At 52.1% G+C, this 12,949-nt stretch overlaps 1 protein-coding gene across 1 annotated transcript in view; it reads right to left on the bottom strand.

The window, feature by feature from the left end:
- DMBX1 (diencephalon/mesencephalon homeobox 1) overlaps nucleotides 1–10,647 on the bottom strand; it is a 39,534-nt gene extending 28,887 nt beyond the window's left edge. Inside the window, exon 1 of the mRNA XM_077333876.1 lies at nucleotides 10,489–10,647. The gene's annotated coding sequence lies outside the window, so the exon portion shown is untranslated. The remainder of the gene's footprint in view (nucleotides 1–10,488) is intronic.
- Nucleotides 10,648–12,949: the final 2,302 nt, after the last annotated feature.

Below are 12,949 nucleotides of genomic sequence, written 5' to 3'. Positions count from 1 at the left end.
CATACTTTGCCTGGTGCCTAAATGACAGTCACCATCCTTTACGATGGCTCTATTTGATTTCTCCAGGGAAAAATCTGGGGACTTTCATAAAGGAATCTTTCCCTCAAACTATCTAACCTCAAAAGGGAGGGGATACCTGGAGAAGAAACTCTCAGAAAAGATCTCACTCCCCTGCTCAGGTTTATAAGGGAGGAAACTATCCTGCAGATAACTCTGATCCCAGGCAAGCCTAAACTGCTTGTCCAATTTTAGCCCAGAAACAGACTGGCAACCAATGATATGGTCATTTTGGCATGCCTGGGCCAATAGCTTAGACTTTCACATTCTGTCTACTTTACATGCACAAACACTTTTTAAACACAGTCTGCATACAACACAGATAATCTCTCTTGTTTATTACTTCTTCACATGTTCTTAGGCAAAGTTCCCGGATTCAAACCTAAGTTGAATCTTAATTACAACTAAATTTACCTGGATCATGAAGACCACAGGGTGCATGCCAAAATGCACATTTGTTATATAAAGGCCTTCAGCAAGAGAGTTTTTTCCCCTCAGTTAGCAATGACCTGACAATAAATTCACAGCTCTCGCTTCATTTAATTCTGAAGCATTGTGGGGTCAAATCACTGTGAATGAACAATCAGCATAAACATTTAGCCAGGCCATTTATTTTGTATGTCTTTACTAACCTAATCAGCGATTCCATTTTTCTGCTTCAGGAGACCAGTGTGCTAGTGGATGCTTTGGTTCAGTCCCAGGGGCAAAATATATCTAGTTTTTTAAAAGCTCTGTTTGAAAAAATGCAGTGTGATTTCAAAGAAAAAGCACCACAGCATCACCCCAGAAGAGTGGTTGCAGTCTGTAGTTACCTACTGCCTGAAATCATATTCCTGCAGGTCCCCTTTTTTGAGATGATAACCCTGCATTAAGTCCCATAACCTAGCTCACACCTGATGCCTTTCATTTGACACCATATATCAACCCATACCACATGAAGGACATTACAGTGGAGCCAAATCCCTGATCTGTACCACAGATAGTCCAGACAGTCACCATCACCTTTGTGTATGCACTGCACATTGAAAAATGTGAAAACCTATCTGCAGATCTGCACTAGAAACCACATTTGATTAGACAGACAGGCAGAATGTACATTTCTGAAGGCAGAATGCTCTAGTTGAAAGGGATGTCTTAGATTAATGGTTTTCAAACTCTGTTCTAGGGAGCACCAAATGTCTCATATTATTCTAAAGCAGGCAAGTGGGCAAACAGACTGCTGATGTCCTGTTGCCACAGTTTTCTACATGGGTCAATAGAGCAGGTTCCCTGCAGTGGTTCACAGCAAACAGATCACTGTGGAAAGGGTTCCCATAGAACTGGAAACTGGAACTCTGCTTCCATAGACATTTATGTAGAACAGCTGTTCTGCATATACAGACTCCTTAATGTGCTGAGCAGAGATGTGTTTGCTGGAATGGCTCCCTTCATATAATGTCTTCATAGATTCTAGTAGTTCACTGATGAATAGGCCCAAGTATTTTAGCTCAAACAAAAAGGAGGCACCCCACTTCCAGGAAAAGCAGAAAATAAAAACATATAGTGCATGCAAGCTAGTGTTGCTCTCTCAATTATTTTGGTGCCCCCATGACCCATATTATAAGTATGTATGATATGTGACGTGACAATACACTTATTTTTGTAATTTTCATTACGAGGAAGTCTTTAAGTCTCTATTATCAGTATAATGAATGGACCCGTACCAGGGAGCTGGCATTGCTTTCTTGCTTGTGTCAAGAAAAGTAATGCTTCAGAAGACACATACAACAACACAGACATTAAAATTTAACATATGGTCCTGCACACAAATTGTGAGACTGGGTATGAACGATAACACTGTCACATGTGTTTTGGATCAGGGTTTCAGGGGACTCAGGTAACGTTTCCCAGACAAATATCCACTGAACATAGGTAGACCCAGAAATAGGGAAATGATCATCTTAGGGAGCCCCTGAAGCAAGTCTATTCAGAAACAAGCCTCATGTTAGTCGATGGGACTTACTCCCAGGGAAAAGTCCTTAGGATTGTAGCCTTAAAGTAATTAGGTTGCACCAGCGTGAGCCTGATGTTGAGTTCATGTGCATGACATAGAAGGAAAGTAACACATTTGCCTTAACACTTATATATGCTCTATTCATTGACACTGCAGGAACTCAACAAGCAAACAAAACCCAAGACTGCTAGTATAGGCTTATTTGCTACATATTGTCTGACAGTTTTGCATAGTTCAATTTTTAAAGCAATTTTTTCATTGTGGTGAAGCACTAGATTTTATTATTGTGAATGCTGTAGGTTCTTCTCAGGACAGCCTTTGATGATGTACTTGAGACATGTTAGTGTGAAATATCTTAGGGGTTTGTTTGGGAGATGATCCACAGACAGAATCGGCACTAAGCTGTCTAACAGATTTGATTTAGTTTTGTTATAACAACATTTCTGGTTCTATACCCTGATCCCAATTCCATTTAAGTCAATTTACTTAGAGTTCGAATTATGTATCTCTGCCTTGAGCACACTTAAGATTTAGGGTGGCTTCATGCCTTTAGACATCATTTTTCGCTTTGCATGGTAGTTCCTAACAGTACAATGTGTAGCATTACAGTAGCAGACTTCTACCATATACTAAACCAGTGAATAACAGCTTGCAGGGTGCACAAAAGTTCGTTGTGATGGCACATGGTAAGACATTTCACACATTTCACTCTTTGTGAACTGACAGTCATCATGCAGAAGAGAAATAATTGTTATAGTGTGTGAAATGTGTGTGAAATCATATTTAAATGCCTTTTGACTGGGACACTAGTCTCACTGAGATGAATGTGCTCTTAGCACATGTGATTTGGTTTGACAGAAGCATTAGCTGGGGTTGGTTTTTGTAAAAAGCTGCTCATCAGTGCAAGCCTGGAAAAGGTAAACTTTTAAAATGCAACCTTTTGACACAATTCCATATTGCAGTCACCCACAACAGAACCCCAACTGTTGACTTTAAAAAAAAATCCCTCCTTTCCCCCTTGGTTCACTCTCTTGTTTAAGATTCTCCCAAGCCAGGTAACCCAGTGGGGAGCAATTGGGGGGGGGGAGGTTTAGATATTGATATTATTTGTATTGTTATTTATTGTAAACTACCCTGAGCCTCTATTCTGGAAGAGCAGTATAGAAACTAAATAAATAAATGTGTTTGTGTTAAAGCAATGATCTCTATAATATAAAGTTCCCAAATGGTGAGATTCCTGACTTAAAAAAAAACTCCATAGGCATTCCTGTGAGCAATACTTTGCTAGCACAGACTCCAAGATCCATGACAGAACTCCTCATTTTGCACTTGTACATTTTTTCTAGATAATTTGTAAAAAACAAACAAAAAAACAGCCATTTGCTAATGTAAGCGACACGACCAGCTATTAAATAAATGAGAAGCAACCCAAATGCTGCCACTTGTGTGAAGGTATCTTATAACTGTCTTTAAGATCATAACTTCAGGCAACTTCGTCTGGAGAAGTCGGTTCCAGCAGTGATGTTAATGCAGATGGCATTTGCTTGTTTGGCTTTGATCAATTTGATCTTAACCCTCACACAAGAAAATGAGCTGCTATAGCCAGAAGTCTTCATTTTGGTCTCCCTGGCTTTTGTTATGATGTGTTGGGTGTTTAGGAGAGATTGATGACTCTGGGGACAAAACCCATTACAGTTATCCACAGGCTACAGAGAACGATGTGGTGGTAAAAAAAAAAAAAAGGAGAAATGTTCCTGCTAGTGGCCACTTTGACCCTGAAGAAGTTTCTCCCGAAGGAGTTTTCAATATTGCCCCTTAAGGGCACCGCTAATAGGCCTTATGTTGTGACAGGTGCTATCAAGTCCCCAAAGCGGCAGAGCCCAGCTTCTGTTCATTGGCACCCATCCTCTCGTGCAGCAGCATCACCCCAACCATAACTACAGTTAGAAAAGACTGCCAGTGAGTGGGAGCCAATCACAGAAAGAGACAGATGGTTATGAATGTCCCCTGGACTCCCCTTCCCCCCCAGCTCCTGCATCCTTTCCAAATCAGTGAAAGTTTACTCTTGGTGTCATGGGATCTGCGTGGACAAACAGCCACTTGGGTGATTGTGAGGCTGCAGTGAAGAGATCACCCTTCCAGCCTCTTACATCAGATCTGCTTTGGCCCTCTTGCTCTTTCTCTGCCCACCGACCTGCATGTAGGTCCCAGGACCCCAGGAAAAAATTTCCAGGGGGAGGTAAAGATTGGCAGGGAGAGGGAAAAGTGGAAGAAATCTGCAAGACTTGCACTGGATCCATCCCTGTATAAGTTAAATTTATGTTGATGAGGACCGAGGGCATGCAGGGAGTTCAAACTAGGGACCGGTAACCATGTAATCCTAAAAACATTTTCCTAAAAAGAAACTCTATTGACTTTAGTAGGATTCTGAGTAGACTTCCTAAGTGTTATTTTCTTAGGGAACCTATAGTATCACATTGGGCAAACCAAAAGCATGAACCAAATCTCTGGGGCCACAAGCCCCATGAGTAGTGAAGATTACCCTCCTTTTTGTGCATGGTTCATTTCTGTGCATTAGCCTCATTTTTATTCTCAAAGCTTTTTCTGACCAACGTGGGATTGAGAGCTGGCCAAAAACAGAGAGTGGAGGCCTCTGGAAGTGCATACATTAGATAGACTAGTTGGAGCAGCACCTAGCAGATTTTTCTTTGGCACCCAGCAAGCCTGTTGATTTTATACATGAGTGCATTCCTCATAACAATTTGACCCCTGAGGAAGACCCCTCAGGGTTGAAATGTGTTTGGTCCATTCTTTGTTGGTCTATTCCATGTGCAGTTAGAAATGTGATGTTTCTATATTATGTTGACTATGTAATTCATAGTTTTTTAAAAAAAATTGAACTATACTTTGTAATATATATATATATATATATATATATATATATATATATATATATATATATATATATATATATATATATATATGCATTTTTTTAAAAAAAATTATCTTTGCAGCTCAACCTTTGGCTTCCTAACTACAGTATTTGCTGGTGTATAAGACTACTTCCCCCCCTGAAAAACATGCCTCCAAGTGGTCGTCCTATACGCCGGGTGCACTTCAGTTGGGATAGACATAGCTGTCCATAGTACTGTAATGTAATGTAACAAACACTATATTTTGAGTGGAAATGTTGGGGGGTCGTCTTATACACCCAGTCGTCTTATACGCCGGCAAATACGATAATCATTTTATGCATTAGCTTCATTTTTATCCTCAAAGCCTACCTCGTCCCCCCAAATGCTGAAGTTGTTCCAGTTCTGAAACATCAACCCCCCCTATAACTTGGGAGACCCAGATCCCATTTGGATCAGCCCATGGTAGCCTTGGGGGAGGGGAAGAAATTAAGTGCATTTCAGTGCATTTCAGCAACAGGTACCTCTGTCCGGGAGGGAAATATTTTGAACATATCGGACCAGAAAAGCAACAGCCCCTCCCAGCCTCAGATTGTGTATCACTTAAAGGACTATCGTCCAGCCCGGGAAGCCCACAGATTCGCAAACTTCTCCTTCTCACCTCTTACCATTAGACGGCTGGAACTTGGTACAACTCACCCCAGATTTATTTTCCGATTGGCTTTGAGCAAAAGAAGGAGAAGGAAAAGCAGTTTGCCTTGGGGGGACCCGGGGGCTACTTCCAGACAAAACTGTTATCCATTAACATCCAATTATCACTGGGTCCGAGCCATTAATTATAAATCAGCCTCCTAATTGGGATAATTAGCTCTCTGCCGCCTAATGTAGTGTGACTGATGCGTTCGCGGCGAATGCAGTCACTCCATTTGTTTAGTGTTAGGAGCACAATATCAACCGGCATGCTTTTGATTTCAGACTCCTCTCCCTCGCGCCCCCCTCCCCCCGCATTCAGGGCGCTTTATGGGTCCAATTAATTGTTTGGGAGTCTCCCCGCTGACAGGCATGTGTCAGTTCCCAGCGACGGAGGAAACGAGTCTGCGGGGGACGGGGCTATTTCCCATCGCGATCCTGAGGAGCTGCCTTTCAAGTGGCTCCTCTGCGCCCCCCCCCTCTCTCTCTCGGCCTGGCACGCGGAGGGAGGCCTTGCTTTGGCCTGGGGAAGAGAACTCGGCGGCCCCGTCGTTGCCTCCGCCTAGGCCGCGTCTGTCCTCCTCCCCCCCCCCCCCGAAAGTTCGCTTCCCTTCCCTCTCCCGCCGGTGGCCCTGCGAGGCTCGCATCTTCCTCCCGCGCCTGGCCCGTCTTTTGGGGAGAGTCCTGCCGCCTCCTCCCAAGCCGCTGCCCCGCCACCAGCTGCGATGCGTGGGGCGGCAGAGGCGCGAGGGCTGCTTGCTTGCTGCCTTTGGCCCAGGGGACGCCCCGGGGAGCTGGGCCCGCGGCAGCGCTGGCAGGGGGCCGCTCTTCCCTGCAGCTCCTCCCTCCGCGCCCGGCCTCCTGGCCGAGCAGAAGGACGGGGAGTCGGCTGCCCCGAAGGGGACGTGCGAGAGCCGCTCCTCGGCCTGGCCAGGCGGCCCCGGGCCTGCCCCCGCACAGGCTCGGCCCGGCCCGGCGAGGACTTCGCCGCCGCGCTGCCTGCCCCTCGACGCGTCCTTAATGAGCGCTGCGCAGAAAGCCGGCGGTAGCTGCGGGACATGATTAGATATTTATTACTGTCATTGACATGGGGCATCTGAGGAATCAGCCCAGCGGAACCAAAGGCGGGGGGGCGGGGGGGGAGAGGCATGAATATACATCGAGTGGGAGCCGGGCCAGGCTTCCGGCAGCTGGGCCTGAGGAAGGGAGAGGCCCGGCGTGGGGTTCCCATGAGCGGAGTCGAGGATAGGGGCCAGGCGGAGCCTCCCGGCGGCCAGGAGACTTGGAGGGCGGGTCGCAGAGGGACAAAGTTTCGTCGGACAGTAGAACGGGGGGGGGGGTCAATGTGGCTGTCCCGCCACGGCCACCCGCGTCTCACTGCCGTAATAACCCCCCCCCCCCCGGCGCCGCCAATGGTACCGAAGTCACTGAGCTGGAAGGGAGAATCCACTACAAAGGCCTTGGACTGACTTTCGAGTAAACGCATTTAGCATCAGGATGGCTCTGTTTGTTTGTTAAGCCGCGCTTGTTGCCATCCACACACGGTGTTCCTCGGCATCCCATCTGTTGTATCTGCCTCTGGGTAAACAAAGCAAGAAAATGGTCGGGGAAATGCAAGAACGCCGCGTTCAGGGGAGGATCAACTACAGCCCTGTAGAGAGAGGGGGGAGTTACCTGGTCGTGTCCCTTCATTCTGCGCGGAAGATGCGCAGGAAAGAGGAGAGGGGCTCGTATGTAAACCGTGAACTTGGTAGGCGATTGCGGACAAGGCGAAAGCCATCAGCAGTCACGGTGCAGGGGATAGGTGTCCAGCGATTTTGGCACGTATGCCTCAAATCCCTAATTGTTCATCTTTGCTGCCTCCGTAAAAGTCCTGTGCCCATTCCTTCGGGAAGCAGTCCAATATCTCCCCAGAACCAACTTTACCTCGTCTGCATAGTATTTATTTAGTAAAGAATTTGCAACGCCAGGCCCGTTTTATTGAGCCGGGAAGCCGTGATTTCCGCTTAATTTGCGCTTTTGATGTAAGCGGACCCAAAGCGAAGGACCTCCGCTTAATAAACTTGTGCGTTGACTTTCTGCTGGTTCAGATCCCAGATCCCAGGGAGGAATGTCGCTCTAGTGGCGGATTCCTGTTGCGATCTGGGACGCGTTTAACAGCCAACTCTCTCCCCTGCGATATGGAAAGAAACAGCAACAGTTTCCTTCCCAAATTCATTCTTCAACCAGGGTCTTCAAGAGGTACAAATCCCTCCAAACTTAATGTGGGCAGGATTATGGTGGATCGTGCTATCTAGTAAGTGAATTCCAATTAAAATGAGGATTCTAAGCGTAACGATTTGGGACCAAGTTTCTCTCTAGCGAAGTCTGTGGGACTTACTTCGTTTTGGATTCCTTGTTAAAAGGAAAATTTTAATGGAAACCCCTTTTGGACTGGGAGAGTGGCGGCAAGGGGAGGCTGAATTTAGATTTGGGCTCGTCCTCCTGTCTAAGAGATGCTGCTGGGCTTCTCCTTTTAGCCAATAGGCTGTTCTCAGACTCCTCACCCTCGCCTTGTTTCCCAATACCTCGTTCACATCAAGGGACTTTCTAAACGACAGCGATCTTAACGCCGTCCCGTCTCTAGACGTTGTTTCTATCGAAATCAATGAGACTGACTTCCAGGTAAATGCGATTAGGATCAGAGTGGGGCAGAAATTCCCAACAGGGTCCCGAAACCGCCTTTCTGAAACGGACCCCCCCCCCCAAACCCGTTCCGGTCGCGGTGTCCCATCACCCCCCCCCCCTCTCCCTCGAGCCCTGTTGAATGGCTCAGATCTCCGCGGAGGGGGAGACTTTCGCTCCGTTTGGGCGGGAGAGTTCAGGACAGGAGTCTTTTGGGAACATGGTAGGGATTCTTATCGCCTGCTGCGCCGAAGAGGTCCTGTCCAGGTCCAAACCAAAACGCTGGTGCCGCCGGAGCGCACCTTGGGCCAAGTCCCCCGCCGGTTGCTCCAGGAGCGCTTTTGCGCTGCTTCTTCGGAAGGAGGTTCCCGGGTGATGCTCCGGACTGACTTCCAAGCGACGCAGCTGGGCCCTGCTAACTAAGGAGTCGGCGCTGAGGGTCTGGGCTGCTTGTCAGCATGGGCAGGTCGGAGGTGGGGGATGGGGTGGATATGATCCTTGGCCCAACTTTCGCTGGACTTTTCGCGGCGCTTTCACCCTGCTCCCCTCCCCGCCTTCCCGCTGTCCCCGGGCCCGAGGGGCGAAAGAGGCAAGCGACTCCTCATCCGGGTTCGCAAAGCTGTTCTCAACGCCCCGCCGACCTAGCTGCCGCTTGACCCGAGCATTTGGGCAGCCAGACCTGTGGGGTCCGGGGCGGAGGCGGAGTGGGAGAGGCTGGCCTGCCTCATCCGGGGGCCTAAAACCAGAAAGCAGCAATCCCCCCCCCCCCCCAATTCAGTGAAGCCGGTGAGGGTTTCTGCAGATCCCAGAAGGGCCCCGAAACTGCCCTTTGAGGCACTCCTAGTAAGGAAGAAGCCCGGGCTCAGAGTCAGACAGGGCAGGGTCTGGGCTGCCAGAATGCGGGATTTGAATTCAAACCGGTCCCAGGCTGGCCGAGCTGCACTGCAGTGGTTCAGAAACATCAGGAGCTGACCTTGGGCAATAGGTTCCGGTGCTGCTCTGAAGCCACCGAACAAAGTCTGAGGCCCGGAGCCCCTTGAAGACCACCCAAGGTTTGTTCTAGGTAGTGCCAGGGGACTTCCGACGAGAGAGAAGTTTCCTTGCAAAGGCTGGGGGATCTCAAGACCATCTGGCCGAGCCCCCTGTTCCCAGGCCCAAACCATTGCAGCTGATCTTCGCCCTCGTGGCTTTCGTCCAGATGCAAACAAGAGCCACAGGCCAAAGTCACCCCCCCCCCGCCTCCGCCCAACCCCCCTGCGACAGGAATCGTCTGCCCCGGGGCTTTGCTTCGCCCCTTTGCCTGGAATCTCCGACCTGCCTCCCCTCGGCTTCACTAGGCTGTTTAGCTTATTAAAACATCATTATGTAAATAGGGGTGAAATTTACCATCTCCTACTTTGATGCCTCTCAATGAAGGGGACGCGTCGTTCACTGTGCAAGCCCTTCGGCGAATGAAAGGGATCGAGGGGAAAGGGAGGACAAATAAAGGCAGCTGAGAAACTTTTTAAAAAGAGGCGAGGAAAGGTGTTGATTTCTTGTTAACGAAACACACACGACACTCACGACCGCTCCCCGCAAGCTTGTCTCAGGAAGAGTTCAAAGGGGAGCGAAGAGGCCTGACACGTCCCAAGTGGCGCCCTGCCGCCCTCCACCAAACGGGTCTGTGCGCCTGGCCGTGATTCCCTAGGCCATCTGCTAAAAAGTGCGTGTGAAAAGAGAGGCAAGCGATGTGTCTCTGTTTCGTTGAGGCGGGGGAAAGGACCACGTCTAGGGCAAACTCCGCGATGCCGAATGAAGCAAAGCCAGAGGACGAACAAGGAAAGACGCCGGCCTCCAACGAAAGAGAAAGGGACCCTGGTCCGCCCATCCAGCGAATGAGACCAGGCAGAACCGTGGAAGCCGGAAGGCGCTGCAGACGGAGGCCGGCCCGGGACGAAGCCCGCAACTTCTTAGGAAACTTTGCGGCAAAGAGGCGGAGGCCAGCCCAGCCGCCCGCCTCCTGTTTCTCGCCCCCCCGACTCGCTCCCCCCCCCCGGCCCATGTCAGCGCCCCTTACCTCGCGCCACGCTCGCCGGGGCCGCCGCCGCCGCCGCCTCGAGGGAAGCCCTCTCGCCAAGTTTCCGTGGCTGCGGGGCTGGTGGTGCGGGGGAAGACGGGGCTAGAGAGACCTACCTTGCGAGTAACGGCTCGGGTCAGCCGCCGGCCTGCGGGCGGGGGGGGGGGGGGGGATCGGGCTGTCACCCTGGAGCGCCCAGAAAGTGCCTGGGAAGCGGGAGCCTGGCTTTCCGCCCGTCGCCCGGCCCGGTTCCCGGTTGTCTCTGGGTCCCGCAAAGCTGCCATCTACTGGGGGAGGAGGATTCAGAGGAAGGATTTTTAAAAGGAGCTTCACACAGACCTGGGAGCTCCCCCGCAAGACTGTCAGTGGTCCTTCATCCTGTCAATCAAAGGAGAGGCTCCCCTCCCCCTTTACCTCCCCTCCGCTCCCTCCCCGTTGCTAGCCTGACCCCCTCCCCGCTTCCTCGAAGGCCAGTCAGGGGGAGCCCGCTAAGCGACTGGCGGGCTGGGAAGGCGTCGCCTGGGAGGCGGCAAGGGGGCTCGAGCCGGGCCCTCCGCGGTTCTCGGCCGGCTCCAGGGGGCCGCCTGCTTTGGGCCATCCGCCCAGGGGCGCCTCCCGTCGGGGGCCGGGGTCCACACCTGGCGGAGGGTCTCCGAGCGGCCCACAGTCGGGCTGGGTCGGGCGTGTCGCTCCCCGCGGCTGGCGGGATCGGAGGCCTCGGCCTGTGGGTGCGGCCGCTGCCAAGGGGGCCAGTCGCGGGACACCTTCGCTCTGCCCCGAGGGAGAAATCGACTCGGCCGCGGGCATTCGCAGTCGCCGTTTCCCTGGCCCTGGGTCCCGTGGGGGCGGGGAGGGGGGAGGTTGGCGCTTGGGCGCAGCGCCTGCAACTTGGCCTTGACCGGTGCTGGGCCGGGTTCCTGCACTGTGCAGCGGGTTGGACTAGATGACCCTGGAGGTTCCTTCCATTTCTATGATTCTATGATTCTAAGATTGGTTCCCACCTCTGCGGTGATTCGTACTTGTCACATGGACGGGGGGGGGGGGACAAAAACACCAACGTAAGTGAAGGGTCGTCGTGGTGAGACACGTCCCCATGCCCGTCTATTGCCGACTCAAGCCACACGGGATGGCGCTGGGGGGGGGGGGCAGCAGCGATCGCGGCCGGATCCGTTTCACGCGGGCCGTGGACCACCCTCTCGCCCTCCCCCGTGGGACCCCAAGCAGATGACATCACTCGGCCTGTCCTGCTCCTGGAGGAGGAGGCCCCGGAAGCCGGCCTGGGAGTCTAGGCCCCTGGGGGCTGGCGGGGAGGAGGGCGGCAGGGAGAGTCGAGGGCAGGGGGGGGGAGAGCTTCGACAGAGGGGGAAGTGGGGCAGGTAGAGCGGGAAGGAGGAAAGGGAGCGCGAAGGGAGGACGGCCGCTCTCTCGTCTGGTTGTGCCCAAACCTTCCTCACCGAGGGCTCCCCTGCCCCTCTCCCCCTCTCCCGGCATCTAAGGGCTCGCTTTTTGGCACAGTCCACTAACTGAGGCGTTGGTTTTATTTGCTTTTCGGCTTTGTCATGCCTTTGCCGCCGAAAAGGGCCGCTGAAAGCCTTCACAGGGTTTGCTAATAGATGCCGGGGTCCTTGCCTTTAGAGTCTCTCCCATCCCAGAAGGATTTAGGGTGGGATCGGGGAGGACAAGACGCCATTTCAGGCACCAAAACACCCTGTTTGAAAATGACTGCGGATAAGAGGATTAAAACAATAATACCCTTCTCTTCTTGAGGGCTCCCCCCCCCCTTCTAGAAAAGATTTCTTCTCCCAGAGCAAAACCGTTTAGGCAGGAATTAAGGGAACAAGAAAAGGGGGGGGGGGAGGCACTACCTTTTAATTTAACTCTGCATATATTGTCCAAACTGTTTTTCCATGCTCCAAGCGGCTTAAAAAACACGAAGTATGATGGGACACAACGACACACACACGAGGGAGAAAGTGACAAGCAAAGGGGAAAGTAGCCTTCCCGCCTAGGGGGGGCCTGGGGAAGGGGGGGCGGGGAGCAGCGACTTTCCTGTGCCCTCTTCTCCTCCTCCCGCGCCTCCTCGAAAGATCGGGAAGTTTTCTCACCTGGCGCGCAGGTGCCATAAACCCGGCGCCGCAGTCGCGTGTCCTGCCCTTACGGAGTGTGCCGGGAGAGACAAATGACCCACTGGAAGCCCTGGGGCTGTTCCCGGTCCATTTCCCCTTCGCCCCCCCCTCCCCCCGCTGCCGGGTCCTCGCCGTCGACCGCAGTCGGGAGCATGGCCCGCTGGATCCGGTGATGCGGGCCTCAACCCAGTGGGCCATGGATCCCTGCCTCGGCCCCCGTCCCGCCTCCCCGTCCCGCAGGAGCCAGCCTCGCAGCTCCCGTGTTCCCAACAGGAGTGCTGGTCGTGGGGGCGAGAAAGCTCGCGGGATCGCCTCTCTCCCCCTTTGCGCCTCTCGTCCGCCGTCTCCAAGCAGAGATGTTGCGGGACAGCCGCCTCCGCGCTAACCTGTAGCTACTTGGCGGGGGTGACAGGGACAGGTGGACAAAACCCGAGCTCTGTCCTCTTTTGGG

This window comes from Paroedura picta, chromosome 4, assembly GCF_049243985.1.
Source record: "Paroedura picta isolate Pp20150507F chromosome 4, Ppicta_v3.0, whole genome shotgun sequence".
Lineage (NCBI taxonomy): Eukaryota > Metazoa > Chordata > Lepidosauria > Squamata > Gekkonidae > Paroedura > Paroedura picta.
This window is presented reverse-complemented; position numbering and strand designations above follow the sequence as displayed.